Consider the following 15,798-nt stretch of genomic DNA (forward strand, 5'->3'; position numbering starts at 1 on the left):
CGAGTCGAACTATAATTGGTTATTCACCAATAAAAAAGTCTATTTTCATACAATAAAAGGTTTCAAGCAAGAGAGAAGCTATTGCCACTAAAGTTGTGCAAAACGTTATTCTCCGGTATTTTACATGATTGTCAAGCGTTAATTTTATAATTCCTACACATTTTTCACTTTTCTGAACTTCAAGTTGCAAGATAAAAAGTCCTAATTCCTAATTATTATTCTAATTTTAGTTGGTTATATAAAATTTGGAATATTAATGTTCATATCTCAGATGTTACCCATTAGACCCCAAACTAAAACTAGGGTTTTCAGAGTATTCTGCTCAGGTCATTTTCAACAACATGCGATTTTGTTGTATGTCATTAGGTTTTGTAATATCGGCTATTCAAAAGCTTTGCAAGTATATAAAGTATAGTATATTAGAATCGGTATAAGTAAATACGTTAACAAACATAAGTCCTGATTGTAACGAAATCAATAATGAGTTTTTACAAACAAATTTATGTGTCTAAGATTTTTGTTTGCAAGGTTTCAAGACGATATTTGGAGCTGTAGTGAGTAACTTACCAACCTTCATAGTAGTCATACCTTCAGTGTTGTACAAATTAACTATCTAAACAAAAAATGGTTATTTAGTTTGACATTTCAAAGACGGATATCCCACGTAACCTTTCACTATTTTGACTAAACCGGAAGGGATATTTATTCTTAAACCGAATATATTTTTCAGATTTAAATCTTACTCGTAATGCGAATGTGTCATACCGGGGTGTCTATATGTTTTATGTAGTAAAGATAAAATCAAAATATTAGTAGCACGGAAGGCCCTGGTTTCGAATACATACTATAACTGTTGTAAATAGGAAAATAATTTGCCTTATAGATATAGCTATCGACACTCGTTGGAGAGTTCACCGACCAAACAAGGCCAAATGATTTTAAAAAGTAGCGGAAACGCTTGGTCATGGGGTTATTGAGAACTAGAATGTTGATATTATAATCCCCTATGGCAACAAAAAATACCATTTTTTGTCAGATCATACAAAAGTTGTTTGAATTTTGAGAAGAATACATTTTCGTCTCCTTGGAGATCTGTACAGTCCAACTATTACTATTTTTAATCGTTTGTTTGAATTTTGACCGTTACTTCAAAATGTTTGTCAATCGACTTTGTATGTTTGTAGGGAGTGAAAGTAAGATTGTTTTCTTTAAGAAAATAGCTGCACCACCCAATTTAGTGGATGTGAAGCAGTACAAACTTGCGGTTTGGTAATTCGGAATTTTGAAAAGATTAAATTTTCTGCCGTTGAAACCGTGTTCAGTGACAACTAGTAGTTAGCGATTGGGTTTCTCACACATGAGCGTTGGCTCATCCCCTTTTTTGTTGCCATTTGTGCATTTTGGTGCACTAATGTCAACTGGTTGTTTGTGATGTTTGAATTTGAACTTTTTTATTTTTCCTCGGTTCTCAGTTAATTGTGTAGTCGGCTGAATGCGGATTCTCTAAAAAGGTTTGATTAGTTACACTTGAAATATCTTCACTGGTGTCTTGCTGTTTCTCTGAAGCGAAGATCCTCTGGAGTCACAAGGGCTTCTTGGCAGATATGACGGCCTCTGAGTGCGAGTCATACGGCAGTGTCTTCAGTTCTCCAGGTTTAGGATTGGATGCAGTCACTCTTGGCGTTGGAAGTGGCTCGGTGGCTGGAGCCGAGTTGTGAGATTTGGGTGACATTTTGGCCAGGTGTCTAACTAGCTGCACTTTCCCTCGTGTTCGTAGATGAATCCCTTGATGCGTGAAATATTGACGATTAATATCTGTGATGTAGAACATTTCGGTTCCATCATATCGACAGCAGAGCTCTGCCATGTAGTGGTTTGCCAGTGTAATGGCGCTGGTGGATAGGGCTGTTTCGTCAAAGGTCATCTGTAGGAAATAGTAGAGTCAGTAGTATTCTAGGGGACTTGGAACAGTCTTGAATGATTTTTTTCTGTTTGTTTGAAGATTATATGCTAACGTCCTGCACTCATATTGTTAGCTCCAGCCAGTAAAACAAAACAATGCTCTGTTTTGTGTGAAGACTCTGGTGTTAGTCAATGTTCCCAAGACATGTACCCGGCTTGCACATCCCGGAGACAGAAGATCCCTGGGTCGCCTTTAACATCAACGAGCGAGCCTAAGTGCCGCGCGTGGCTATCGCCTACGACAGTCACGATTTTGAAGGGGATTTTCTTTTTAAGGTAACTACTGTTGTTTAGGTGTGCATTATTTTTGTTAGCCTTATTAAACTTTTTAGCGAATGTGGGCTTGGTTTGAGCTATTTTTGGAAGCTTATTTCTGTTTTTATTTTTTCGTTTAACAATTTTGAAGGATTCCTCCTCTTCGTCTAAGGCGCAAAGAGGGTCGAGTCTGCTACGCAGCTCAGGTGAGGTGGTAGTTGATGTAACGGAGGTGGAAGCTGAAGCTGCAACGATCACATCCTTAAGAGTCTTGTTTTCCGCTTCTAGACATCTAATTTACTGTAATATTTTATTTATTTCTTCTCTAAAAATCTTACAATTTTTACAGGGAACTGACGAAGATCCAATGTATTGCTCTAGTTGTGCATTTTTCAACTTAAATTCGTCCAGGTTGTTTCTAAGTGTGACATTTTCTGTAACCAACACAGTAGAAGACCTTGGTGCCTCTGTTGTAGGAAATGTCGGCGTTTCTGGTGTATCAGGAGCCTGCGGTTCTGTACAGGGTTTTCATTTCAAATTTTAAACTCGTATTAAATGATAGCCCAAGTATCAAAATCCTGTAAACGGGAGTGTATAGTACTAATTGGGGGATGGATTATTTTCAAAATGGGAGTGCTCACCCCATCCCCCCGTACCTAAAGAAAAAATTTTGAAATGGCAACTAATCCCTTGTGACACTTCAAATTAAAGCTCATAAAAAATGCTGTATTTTGGTAAAAAAATTGAAATCGGCAAACCCGTTTGATATCAGCAGCCAATAATGTAACTTCCTACATTACAATTATTAGTCTACAAACTACTGCTAATAACAACACCATTACTTACTGAATCCAATGATATTGCCAAAAAGCAAAAGGTTTTGTGTAATATTAACATAATTACTAATTTCGCTATCAGTATTTGTAAGTAAACAGGACAAGCAAGTGTTTTATCATTCAATGTTTCAACACACCAAACATTTGGGAATTCAGTTTCATTTGTTTAGTGACAGTGGTGCGTGTTGTACGTCTTGCTTCACAAGGAAAATGGTTTACAGCCTTCAAGAACGAGTGGAAATTATTTTTATCTTTGGATCCGAGAATAAGTGTGCGAATAGAACTGCTAACGCATTCAACACACTACATACTGGAATGAATGTGTCACCTAGGTACATCATAGATTTAGTTACAAAATTTACTGACAGTGGTTCAGTTAATAACAAGAAAGGTCTGGTAACAGAGTTGTTGACGAATTATTTCAAATTGAAGTGATCCATAATTATGTTTAAAACCCTAATACACCCATTCGTAAACTTGCTGTTGAAACTGGATTATCTGTTGGTTCCGTCCAAAAAGCGTGGAAAATTAAAAAAATTTCATCCTTACAAAGTTAGTTTGTCATGAACTTAATGAAGATGATCAAGACCGTCGGATTGAGTTCTGCGAACAAATGGGTGCAATCATTACTGGCAATGAAGATTTTATGAAAAACATTCGCTTTAGTGATGAATGTACATTTTATGTTAACAGTTTTGTTAATAAACACAATTTCCGCTTTTGGTCAGACCAAAACACACACGTATTCTCGTTGAAGAATCAACCCAATGGCCTGAAAAAATTAATGTTTGGGCAGGAATACTTGGCGACACTATTGTTGGACCTGCATTTATTGAAGAAAACTTAAATGGAGAATCGTACTTACGTCTGCTAGAAAACATTATTGATCCTATATTGTGGAAACACTTGAAAACCGGTTAAATTAAGTTAAATTTAGATGTTGGTATGTTTTATTTTCAACAAGATGGAGCTCCTCCACATTATGCTCTTCCTGTGTAACAATGGCTAGATGCATACTACCCGGATCACTGGACCGGAGAAAAGGATCAACTGAGTGACCGGCCAGGTCTTCAGACTTAACACCCTTAGAGTTTTTTGTGGGGCCACTTGAAATCAGTAGTTATTAAAACACATCCTACTTGTGTCCAAGACTTAAAAAACAGGATCACTGCTGAGTGCAGACGCTTATACAGAGAAAGATTTAGAAAGGTTATTTGAAAATAGGTCATTTTTTGCTTACAACAATAGCTACCAATTTAAACATTTGATTTGAAGTTTACAAAGGATTTACAACAGTATTCAGTAAGTAATTTTGTTGTTATTAGCAGTAGTACAGTAGTTTGTAAACTAATCATTGTTGTGTGAGAAATTACATTATTGGCTACTGATATCAAACGGCTTGGCTGATTTCAATTTTTTTTACCAAAATACAGCATTTTTATGAGCTTCAATTTGAGGTCTCGCAAGGTATTAGATACCATTTCAACATTTTTACTTTGGGTACGGGGGCATGGGGGTGAGTATCCCCATTTTGAAAATAATCCCCCCCCAATTAGTACTACACACTTCCGTTTACAGAATTTTGGTACTTGGGCTATCGTTTAATACGAGTTTGAAGTTTTCAAATGAACACCTTGCATGAAGAGTTGTTTGATCTGATGATGACGGTTGTAGTGTTGGAGTGCTGACTTTCATCGTAGGTATTGTAAGATTTGAAAATGAATTTTCTTGATAGGTAGCCGGATGATCATGGCTGCCTTTTATTTTTGTGATTTTAATATTTTTGAGACATGTTTTGTGCGCTGGAAAAGCCCTTAGGAAAACATCTCGAAGAGACAGTTCCATTTATTAATGTGTGATTCTCTAAATTTAAAAATTCGATCAATCAAGTGTTTTTTTTCAGCTATAATAATAATAATCTTCAACGGCATACTAAGGTTGATCACAGAAAAAATTATGAATGCATATAAAATGTAATATTTAAGTTTGCATTAGTGGCAAAAGTAAATATTATTAGGCTACTTGTACACAATATTACGTTGTCATGTGCGTTGAAAGTTCAGTAAAAAGTTTAATGGAGTTACCTGTTATCGAACTTGCCACCTTGAGATGACAATTAGAGAGCGTATCCATTAAGCTGCTTGATGACCTTGCTTCGCTCCGATAAGACTCTTACTGATAAGGTGCGTGAGAGATGAATGCAGCGTGTGCATGAGGCACGTTTGAGTTTAACGTTTCCTAACCTAGAAACAACTAGCGAACTACGATTATGGTTGTTAGATAAAGAAAGTCTCGAATAATCACTCTTACACTTCTGTCACTGTCTAATTCTGCTTAATAGTTGTCACTGAACGTTTTTTGATTGAACAACACGATTAGATAAAACTTAGTATTTGTTTGAAAAAGAGAATTTAAAGGAGCGATACTGTGGGGTTGTTTAATGTTGGCGCTTGCTCGTCCAGTCATACAAACTTAGTAGTAGTAACAACTTAGTAGAACAAACAGTACAAACTGTTACAATCACCATTGCCCATATGTTGGTTTAAAAGGTAAGATGTCAGTCAACATGAATTGGGATTTCAATACTCAAACTTTAAACTTGTATGCAGACAATATCACATAAGTTCTCATACATGTGTATCAGTGTAAACGTGCCTTACCTTTCAGTGTTGTGTGTATATGTGATCCTACTCTCTCGGCACATGTACAGTATACAACAATAACAGACTTGAATCTGAACACTTCACCAGTTCACGTGTAACTAACATCGAGGCCTTACACTGGTGAAACGTCTTTTAGAATGAAATTTGAGGAAATTTCATTTACCAGACCTGTCAACTTTATTATCAGCAAACAATTTAAAAAGTAATATCGTTTTGTAAATTCATTATTTAATTTACAGATATTTACTTGGTAAGATCAACTTAAAATAATAATGTTGCAGAGTAAATTAAAAATAAATAAGCTTTAATCAAATTTTCATTCAAATAAAAATGCTTGTATCAAGTACACCGTTATTGAGATTTCATTATTTTAAGCTCGTATCTCCACACCCCTTGAGATTAGTATATAAGTACATTCCCATCAACATATTATAAATATAATTAATTCGATTTTATACAGAAATGATATCAGATTTAGAGTTCGATTCCAGCCCTTTCTTAATACTTTTTGCTTGGTAATTTTAATTTGTGTTACTTTTCTTTTATTTATAATGTCTACATATCTGAAAGAGATAAAACTACAGCCCTTATTAATTTGTATAAAATTGTTATTGATAACTATACTGACAAACCGTGAGTGGTGGAGCACAGTAGGTCCATGAGCCGCGACATCATCGCCACTGTGTTGGTCGAGAGGATCTCCGAGATTCCTGCCTTGAGGTCTTGTGGCAGGACGACAGCGAGTTTTTCCTCTGTGGCATCGTCTCTGGAGGGCTGCGGGGCAGAGTCCTCTGAGCTAGGAGTCGGTCTCTGGACTTCAATGGAGCGGGGTTTAGTGTTGATGGCTGGGACAGCCTATCTTCTGGACCTCTCGGGTTGCTGGTGGGTGGGAGGACGGTGAGGCTGCGAGTCCTGGGCCTTCGTCAGAGGACGGGCTCCACGGTTCTGCAAGGCGCTGGCGGCGCCTTCTCACCGGCTGGAAGTCGTCCTCCTGGCTTGGTGTGGGGACTCAGGGCCTTCCTCCTGAGCGTCTGCAGTAGTAGCAGGGTTTTCCCGTGGAGTCGGCAGCTCGGTCTTGGAAGGTGCAAGTCTCTGCGTCACAAGTCACAAAAAGCTTTATTCAATAATGAACAGGATAATTTACAGTCCCCATGCACCACAAGAGTGCGTGCGAGGAAAATTAATACATTTAAAAAAAATATATAATTCCTTAATATCTGGCAGTCTTAGGAAAGTTAAACACGTTCCATTTATACTACACTGAAACTCCCTTACAACCACAGACAATGGTTACATGTTAAGTAATTGGCGAATCACTTTTTAATTTATATTAATTAATTAATAACATTTTTTAAATTAAACATATTAAACTATTTAAACAAAACAAGCAATAAAATATAAAGAGAGTGACGTGCGATAAACTATATAAACAAACAAGCAATAAAATGTAAATTGAATATAAAGCAATAACAATTAAATATAAATACAACAGGAATCAACAACAAATAATGTATAATTTACCAGACACCACATAACTATAAAGAAATAAATATACTATAAACAAATAAACAAAACCCATACTGATTCTTTGAAAAAAGGCTCTATCAAGAAAATGCTTCTGGAATTTATTTTTAACGACCGCTTCAAAAATCTTACCCATCGTATTTATAAGAGAGACAGGTCTATACGACGATATTTCATACCCTTCACCAGACTTAAAAATAGGCACAACACACGCAATCTTAAATTTATCAGGAAATATTCCTTGTTCAAGTGACTTATTAAAGATACTATTCAGCATTGGAGCAAATATGTTTAAATTTCTCTTTATTGTAATTATACTGATACCATCAGTTCCGCAACTACGCTTTTCCTGCAAGTTACAAATTACATTCGGAATTTCGTAATAATTCATCTTTATTGCATTAAAAACACTTCATACTCTTGATTGTCCTCGTAAAACAAATCACTTCCAAATGATTCAGTTCTTAATTTAGCTAACAAAATAATTATTGAATTATTCGCTACCTCATACTCATTACCTTCCACCAAACATTCTTTACCATTTATCCTAATGCTGCTCAATGACGTCTTTTTACTCTTTACAATTTTCTTTATAACCCCCCAGTATTTATTTGAATCCCCATTGCAACTGTCTATCGAATGAGAATACAAGGTTCTTTTCGCATATTTTATTTCTCTATTTAACCTTCCAGATAACCGTTTATGTTGCATTTTAACATTCAAATCATTTCTGTTTCTAGCGTAAACTTTAAAAAGATTATTTTTTCATTTATAAGGGTAATTAGATTACCTGTCACCCAGTCGCTGCTTCACCTGGTCTTAATATTATTTCCCTTTAAAATGCACGCAGTATCATAACAAACATTATAAATAATATAAAACTATTAACACAAGAATTTACATTATTACAGTCCACAACCTTACAGAACCCTTTAATCACTTATCTATTTACATAGTCAATATCATACAATCGAACTTTTAATCCATAATGATCCGTTATATTTAATAGTTCAATGTTAGATTAAAAAAGAACGACTTTTGGAATTTCTAATGAGAACATGATCTATACAAGAAGCTGACCCATTGAAAACCCTGGTAGGTTCATTAATATAACTTTCAAATCCATAAGACGAAATTAAATTAAAATAACCCTGACCAGAACCTTTGTTTTTTAATAAGCATAAATTAATATCGCCGATAATCAATACTGGGTCATAATCAAAGCTTTAATATGTTTTCGAAATAATTTTTAAATAGATTAAAAGTGTATTTACAGTTCTGATAGATTCAAAAAATAAAAAAACTCAAGAAACTATGTTTAAACCTTAACTCTAATCTAACATTAACAATCTCGGAGGTAGGATGTAGTATCAGCTGATAAGAGTGGGAAAGTTGACAGTCGATGTACACAATGACTCCACGATCTGCGTTATCTAATCTGGGCTGGAATAGCATGTCATAACCGGGTAACTGATATCTGTCCTCCTCATAGATCTTTATCCATACTTCGGTCAGAATTACACTGTCATATTTTGAAGTTAATAAGTTTAAATAAATAACAAGTTCATTATAGTGTTTACTGATGTTTCTGATATTTATGCAAAATATAGTAAGATTACGGTAAAAATTCGTAGGTTTCAGAGTCATTGGAACATTACATTTTTAACACCTTTAAACCAGCTTATTTAATTTTCCTCGTCCACTTACCCCACTTCTGTAGATCAGATACATTTTTATACGAATTTTTCCGTCCGTCTCAGATTTCCTTGCAAAAATCTTCTCTTCCGCAGTCCATACATATTTAAAACCCATTTCCTTAAGTCTTTTGGCATGAAAAAGACCGTTTTTATTTTTTTTTCAGTTAGGTGTTCATTTATGTAAATATTAGTACCTACTTGGAACACCAGCAGTAAAATTCGTTGATTTAAGACCAGGTTTCTTCGCTTTGCTCAACACGGCATCTCGCTTTTGCCGGTTTGTTAACTGTATTACAATCGGCTTTGGACCGCGAGCACGCCTGGTTGGAATTCTATGCATTGCCTGGATATCCTTATTACAAATTATTTCTTCACCAAATTTATCCGACAACTTCATAATAATATCGGTCATTCCTTCATTGGCGACCTCTAGAACTCCATCTACCTGCAGATTTCTGTTTCAATGTACTGTTCCAATTCATCCGTTTGGTGTTGTACATTAGTTAACTGTCTCTTAAGTGCTAAGTTTTCAATTTTAAATTCTTCATTGAATTTATTAACGGATTTTATTTGAGTTAGAGCACCATTTAATTTGACTTCGTAATCATAGATTTTTAAAAACAAAATCTATAGATTTTTTAAATTCAGCCATTTTGACAGAAAAGTTTTTGTCATAAATGGCAAATTTTTGTTTGATTGTCTCTTCCATTTTTACCAAAAATTCCTCATGCAATTTATAAATTCATCCTTTGACAATGGAGGTTCTTTATTTTGGTTTGAATCTTTACCTTGCTTGCAGCACACCTTACAATTCCAGGCATCCTTTCTCTTCACTCCCATTCGGCTCCATGTCGATTCGGCAATATCCACACAGTCGAAGTAAAAACACAAATTGCACATAGAGCATTTGGCGAAATCGCTATTATCGGGTAACGGATAATAGAACAAATAGCACATTCACTACTCATCTTGACGAGATAAGGCAGGTGTAGAGTTATAGGTTAGGTTTAATGAGCTCGATGCAAGCATGTGAGAATCACAACTGCCAGCGGCAGACTGTCTGTGTGGACTTGGCTGCCGATACGTAGGAGAGTTTGCGCTCTCTCTTGTAGCTCACTCAATCCCTATAGTTTGCCGTGTGGGCCTCGCCACAGTTGCAGCACTTGGTGGGGGTGGACGCCCCTTTCGGACATACACTGTCAGGGTGGCCCTCTCCACAGCGGACGCAGTGCAGATCCCGCTGGCAGTGACTGGATCCATGCCCGGGATAAAATACTAACCCAAGGAACTCAAACCATTATTGAAACATAATTTTAAAATAAACAATCCCGTTGAACCAGAACATGACGATAAATTAAATGAAAAAAATACACACTCACCTATAAGTTCCTGTAATAATTGAAAATTATTCACATAAGTGACTAGTGAGAGACGGTCTAGTGGACAAGAAGCTGGAACTCAGTGGATGTGGATCTCGCTCTTCTTCAGGAGACCCAATTCATGAAGCTTTGGGAGTAATGTTGATGGCCTGGGGAGGGAGGGGGTGAGTCACAGTCAAGTATCCAGATTCCTCAAACGCACGCCATCCCGCTGCTCTGCTCCCAGTGTCACCATACACTAGCCTTGTACATTCGCAATTATGGTGTTTACCAACTATGTACCTAAAACATACTATCTAGGATAATAAAACAACCAGTGACCAGTTTTATAATTGTAATTATGGTGCGGACCTCTAGGCGCGCGCCTATGTTGCCTATGCTTAAATACGGCCCTGGTTTCACAGCTAGTTGTTTTGGCTTAAGGTGCGATACAAGTTTATCCCATCTACATGTGTTGAATCAATAAAAAACGTTCATAATTGTTGAACCAAGTGAAACAGATTACGACCTACTGCAACTTTCGGCAGCGTTATTGCCAACCAAGTTTAAAGTGTGGCTGGTGCAAGGCACGTAGAATGCTTTAGGACTCGTCTCCAGTATCGTGGCTTGTAGTCCTGCACGTACTCCTGACATATTTGAGGCATTGTCGTAGCACTGACCTCTGCACAGCGCTATCTATGTCCAGACCTAGAGCATTCATACTTTCAGTACTTTCTCTATCAACTATTCTGCTTTGTGTAACTTGATGGGAGTAAAGTCAAATAATCTTTCAACTGGCTGATCATCAAATGTGACGTATCGTATTACAAATGTCAACTGGTCTACGTAACTCAAATTCAGGTGTTGTAGTCCAGAGTTATGGCAAAATATTGAGGTTCTTTAACTTAGTCATTGAGAGTTTGTTTTAGGTTTGCCATGAGGGTTAAAATCTCATCATAAATCTGATGAGACAAGTAGTTAGCTTTACCTGGACCACAGGTTTCATATTTCAACAAATAATGTTTGTTTAACAAACTCTTATTCAGATACTTTTATTTGTACCAAAAATCTGAGATGATTCATGCTCTCTATGAGATCTAAAGGAAGTCCAAGTTTAGCGAGCGGCTTAACAGTGGCTACTAAATGATGTAGGACTTTCCTTCAGTAACCGCGCTTCTTTCAATTTGAGATCCTTATTCAGAATCTACTCTACTTTTTAAATGGCTTCTTGCAAAGAAACTTGTCATAGCTGTTAAATGAGCTTTTCATGTTTCTTGGATATCTAATATTCTTGATATTCTCAACCTCAGAAAACCTTTCAATTAGGATATGAGGACGATCAGAGTAACACACAGTGTTGAAACTGTTGTAGGATGTGCGTGATGCCAATATGTTATTGAATACGTTTAATAAATCAAAAGCTACTTCAAAAACTGAGTCTTAGTGTTCGTATTCCTATTACTAGAAACAATTGACTTATCTATTATATATTTTTTTTCTAGTTACAATAAACTTAATAAGTTGCATTAAAAGTTAATTAGGTTGTTTCGTTATTTTTATATGATGATTTTTAGTTTTTCTAAAAGTATAAAATACAGTACAACTAACAAGCTATTGTGTTAATCAGCAACAAAAATGTCAGTAACAATCATTTTCAGACTGACCTTGTCAGATACTTTCGATATTTCACATAACAGCTGATATCAAAACCGTGTGAAGTGAAATATCAGTTAGTTATACCAACTATCCGAATAGTAGAATAAAAATCCCTTCACACGGCCGTACAAAACTGGGCTTTCATGAATTATTTGATGAAAACCGTGCGGAACGTACAACACATAATTATTTTTAAATCAGTAAAAAATCTCCTTTGTGTTGTTGACTAAGTAAAAAATGAGTCGTTCCAATTAAAGATATTGAGTCAAACCCTATACCTCCTACATGCTGGTGTTTTTGTATTTTCCATTATGATATTTAAAGAGAATTTATGCAGATTTCATGTAATAAACATTGCAATATAGGTACTAATAAGAGAGCTGTGAAAGTTCGAAAATGTTTAACAAAAACAGTTGTTTGAGCGCAGCGACTGAACGACGCAACCAATAATTAACTTTATCAATTTAATCTTTGCTGTATCTCTTATAGTTACCAAGCTACTTCAGTGTGCATAAGATTTTAAACACAAATTAATTCAAAGCATATTAATTCCTAAACATAAAATTGCACTCAAAACTAAGCTTTTAAATATTCTACTTTAAGAGTTCTTCATCTAGATTTTATCATTATACTATAAGCCACTGTTTGCAATGATCTGTGGATATGTTTCAGGAATATTTAAAAAGAGTAACAACCAAAGATGTGGCTACAAAATGTATCAAACAACTTGTTTCTGCTTCATATACAATTCAGGTAGGTCAGTCTCAATTTGTCACTTTATGTTTTAACTGTTGGAATTTGATTATTTTTGTTATGTTGTTCCATGACCTTAGGAGTACGCTTATTCCCACCGTATCAGGATGAGTGAATACACTACACACAGTAAATCTATACAACACAGTGTTTGTTTTCTTTAAGAAAATTAAACAATGAATTTTAAACTTCAGTTATTTAAAAGTGATGTTTATGTCAATTATGATTTCATAATGAGAGTCATAAAAAATAATCAAAAGTGCTTAAAAGAGGATATATTATTGTAAAGCCAATTTTTATCCCATAGACTAATGTCATGTAGACAAATATGAGTATTTGGCTAAAAGTCACCACCCCTACCCCTATAGCGTTTGGCAGTTTTTTGTTTACAACCCACATCTTTGTAAAAATGATGCATTGTAGAAGTAAAATCTCTTAACATTTATTTTTGTAGTTACATTATATTAAAATAACGTCACATTACATATTTTGGTAAGATTGATTGTTTAATAGATAATAAACTAAAAAATTAATATTTTTGTGTTTTCAACTTCCATTTCTCGTGTATTTTCCACCGTAACACTTTGTATTTCGGCAACATTCTACAAATAGCAGTTGTAGCACAATTGTAATTTAGCACACCTCGTATACTACACCCGGCCACTGCTCCAGTGTATCAAAATAACGATAACTTTTGTTTCGTAAGGCATGTATCGTTATAGTTAAATGACATGCTTAAACAAATCTGTTAGCCTTCAAGCAAAAATGATAAATTTCTAATATAAACTTTATTAAGATATATGCATTTATGCTAAATTTATATTCAAAACCCACATCGGTACAGCTTTATTCTATCTAGGTTAAAAATTCGACCGTCTTCATACAACTCCTTATACCTATTAGAGTTTTATCAATAGAAAAATATTAAATATAAATTTCTGACTATTAGTAATTAGTACTGTTTGTTGTATTAAGGAAACCGATTATAGAAAGAATGCAAATTTACCAAAACAACTAACACGATACTTCTACAATGTATATTTACACAGGTATGGGCTGTAAACCAAAAGCTTGTCAATAATACCTTTAAGGGTTAGTTGATGGGGGAGCATTAATTAGGGTTAGGGATTGGAAAATTAATCCAGACACTTTTCTGTGTGGTTGTAATCGATGGGAGAAAAATTAGTCTTATGGTTATTAGATGTTTTACGGGACACATTGTCTGGACTGTTATTGTCGAGCGACTATTAATAGTCAGTTATCAATTTTCAAAACTCCCTCGTTAAAACTAGGCGTAACATGGAGGACCTTGATGCTGTTCTCGTGGTACGATATGAAATATGATTCGTGGCAGTGATAAGTGAAATTTATTCGTTTTAGTAGTATTTCATCCAGGGGCCATTTAAGTTCATCATAGTAATTTTACTAGTACTTATTAAATTACTTTTTTATTTCACACATAATGTTGGTATGGACTAGTAGCATTTGTGAATAAAAATATAATAATTTATGGATTAAAATATGATGAAGATAAACTGGGAAACAAGATTTGATGACAAGTCTTCATATAACACCTCTTTATGTTCAGTGTTATCTTCATCACCACTTGTACTAGCGATCCGCTCTGTTTCCTGACATCAATAAACTCATTGTCATAAAACTCAGTCACCGTTATTAATTTCTTTTTTAATTGTGATTGTAATTTGTTAGATAATTAGGTGTACAAACAAGGTATTTCAGTTCATAGCACGGAAGCATATGTAGCTTATGTAGGTAAGTAAAGAATGTAGGCGTACGTGTGCATGTGTGGTAGTCTGTATGTCCACTCCATAAATTCATGTTAAATGTGAGTTTGTTTCCTACGCTTCTGCTTTCAAATCTTTAACACATATCTCTCCATAAGTTATCAAACGGCTTCATAAATACCTACAAATAGTTTTTACACAGTTGTTCGCAATTATTACATTTCTATTAATTGTATTTATAACATAATTTATTTAATGGTTATAACAGCTGAATCATGATCACCGACCGATTAATTATTGGAGTACGAGACTTTCGACTCTCAAAATATTCCTGTATCATAAATGTGTCTGTGCTTTTCTGAACAAGAACTTGCTTTTGATCCTATCCCAATTGATTTGATGATTGTTTCTGTTTCTCTACTTCAGTATGCCTTGAAGGCCAGTAACGCTTGCCATACTTGTGGCTTAGATAATTTTTAAGGAACAGAACTCAAGTTGTCCAAATTTCAAATCAGCTTTCAATTCAGTTGAGCTATGGAGTCCCACAGGGGCCAATTCTTTGCCAAATTATGTTTCTCACATATGTCAATGACATCGGGTCATCAATACTGCAGCGAAAAGTCGTACAGTATGCTGGTGAGAAGACTCTCTGATTCAGTGTAAAATTAAAATCTTTTTGAAAGATCGAATTTTTGTTGAAATCAACAATTGCGATCAACATTTCAACAGTCTCAATTCCAAAACAAACACTCAAAGTCCAATGTCATTAACTTTACTCTGCGGCAAAAAAACACAGAATGTGGCCCTGCCGTCATATTGGTAGATTCAATTATGGAAGAAGTCTACAGTACTAAATTCCTTGGAATACACCTAGGTCGAGGGTTGACATGGAATGATCACATTAACCATGTTTGCAAATTATCCTTAGGTATTTATGTTTTGAGGTCATTAGCCGACTCAGGTTCTGATGACGGCGTATTATGGCTTGATTTACCACCAGCTTACCTACGGAGTGGTATTGTGGGGTGCCAGTTCAAACAACCAGTTGATGAAAGTGTTCAACTTGCAAAAGCGAGCGATACGGATAATTGCCAGTTTGAATTTAATAGCCTTGTAGAGAAACCTTCAAAAAATTGCAGCTGTTAACTCTGCAAATCTCTATATTTTCGAAACAACTCTGTTCTGTGTGTCTAAATGTGCCATCACTACTGGCCAAGACGTTCATTCGTATGAGACCAGAGGCAGGGTATACCGTACTACCAAACTACCGAACTGGTAGACACAGAATGGTAGTTTACGAACATTTGCCCTCACAAACAAGTGTTCACTTCATCAACATGTTGCCCAAT

Source organism: Homalodisca vitripennis, chromosome X, assembly GCF_021130785.1.
Source record: "Homalodisca vitripennis isolate AUS2020 chromosome X, UT_GWSS_2.1, whole genome shotgun sequence".
In the NCBI taxonomy this organism is placed as follows: domain Eukaryota; kingdom Metazoa; phylum Arthropoda; class Insecta; order Hemiptera; family Cicadellidae; genus Homalodisca; species Homalodisca vitripennis.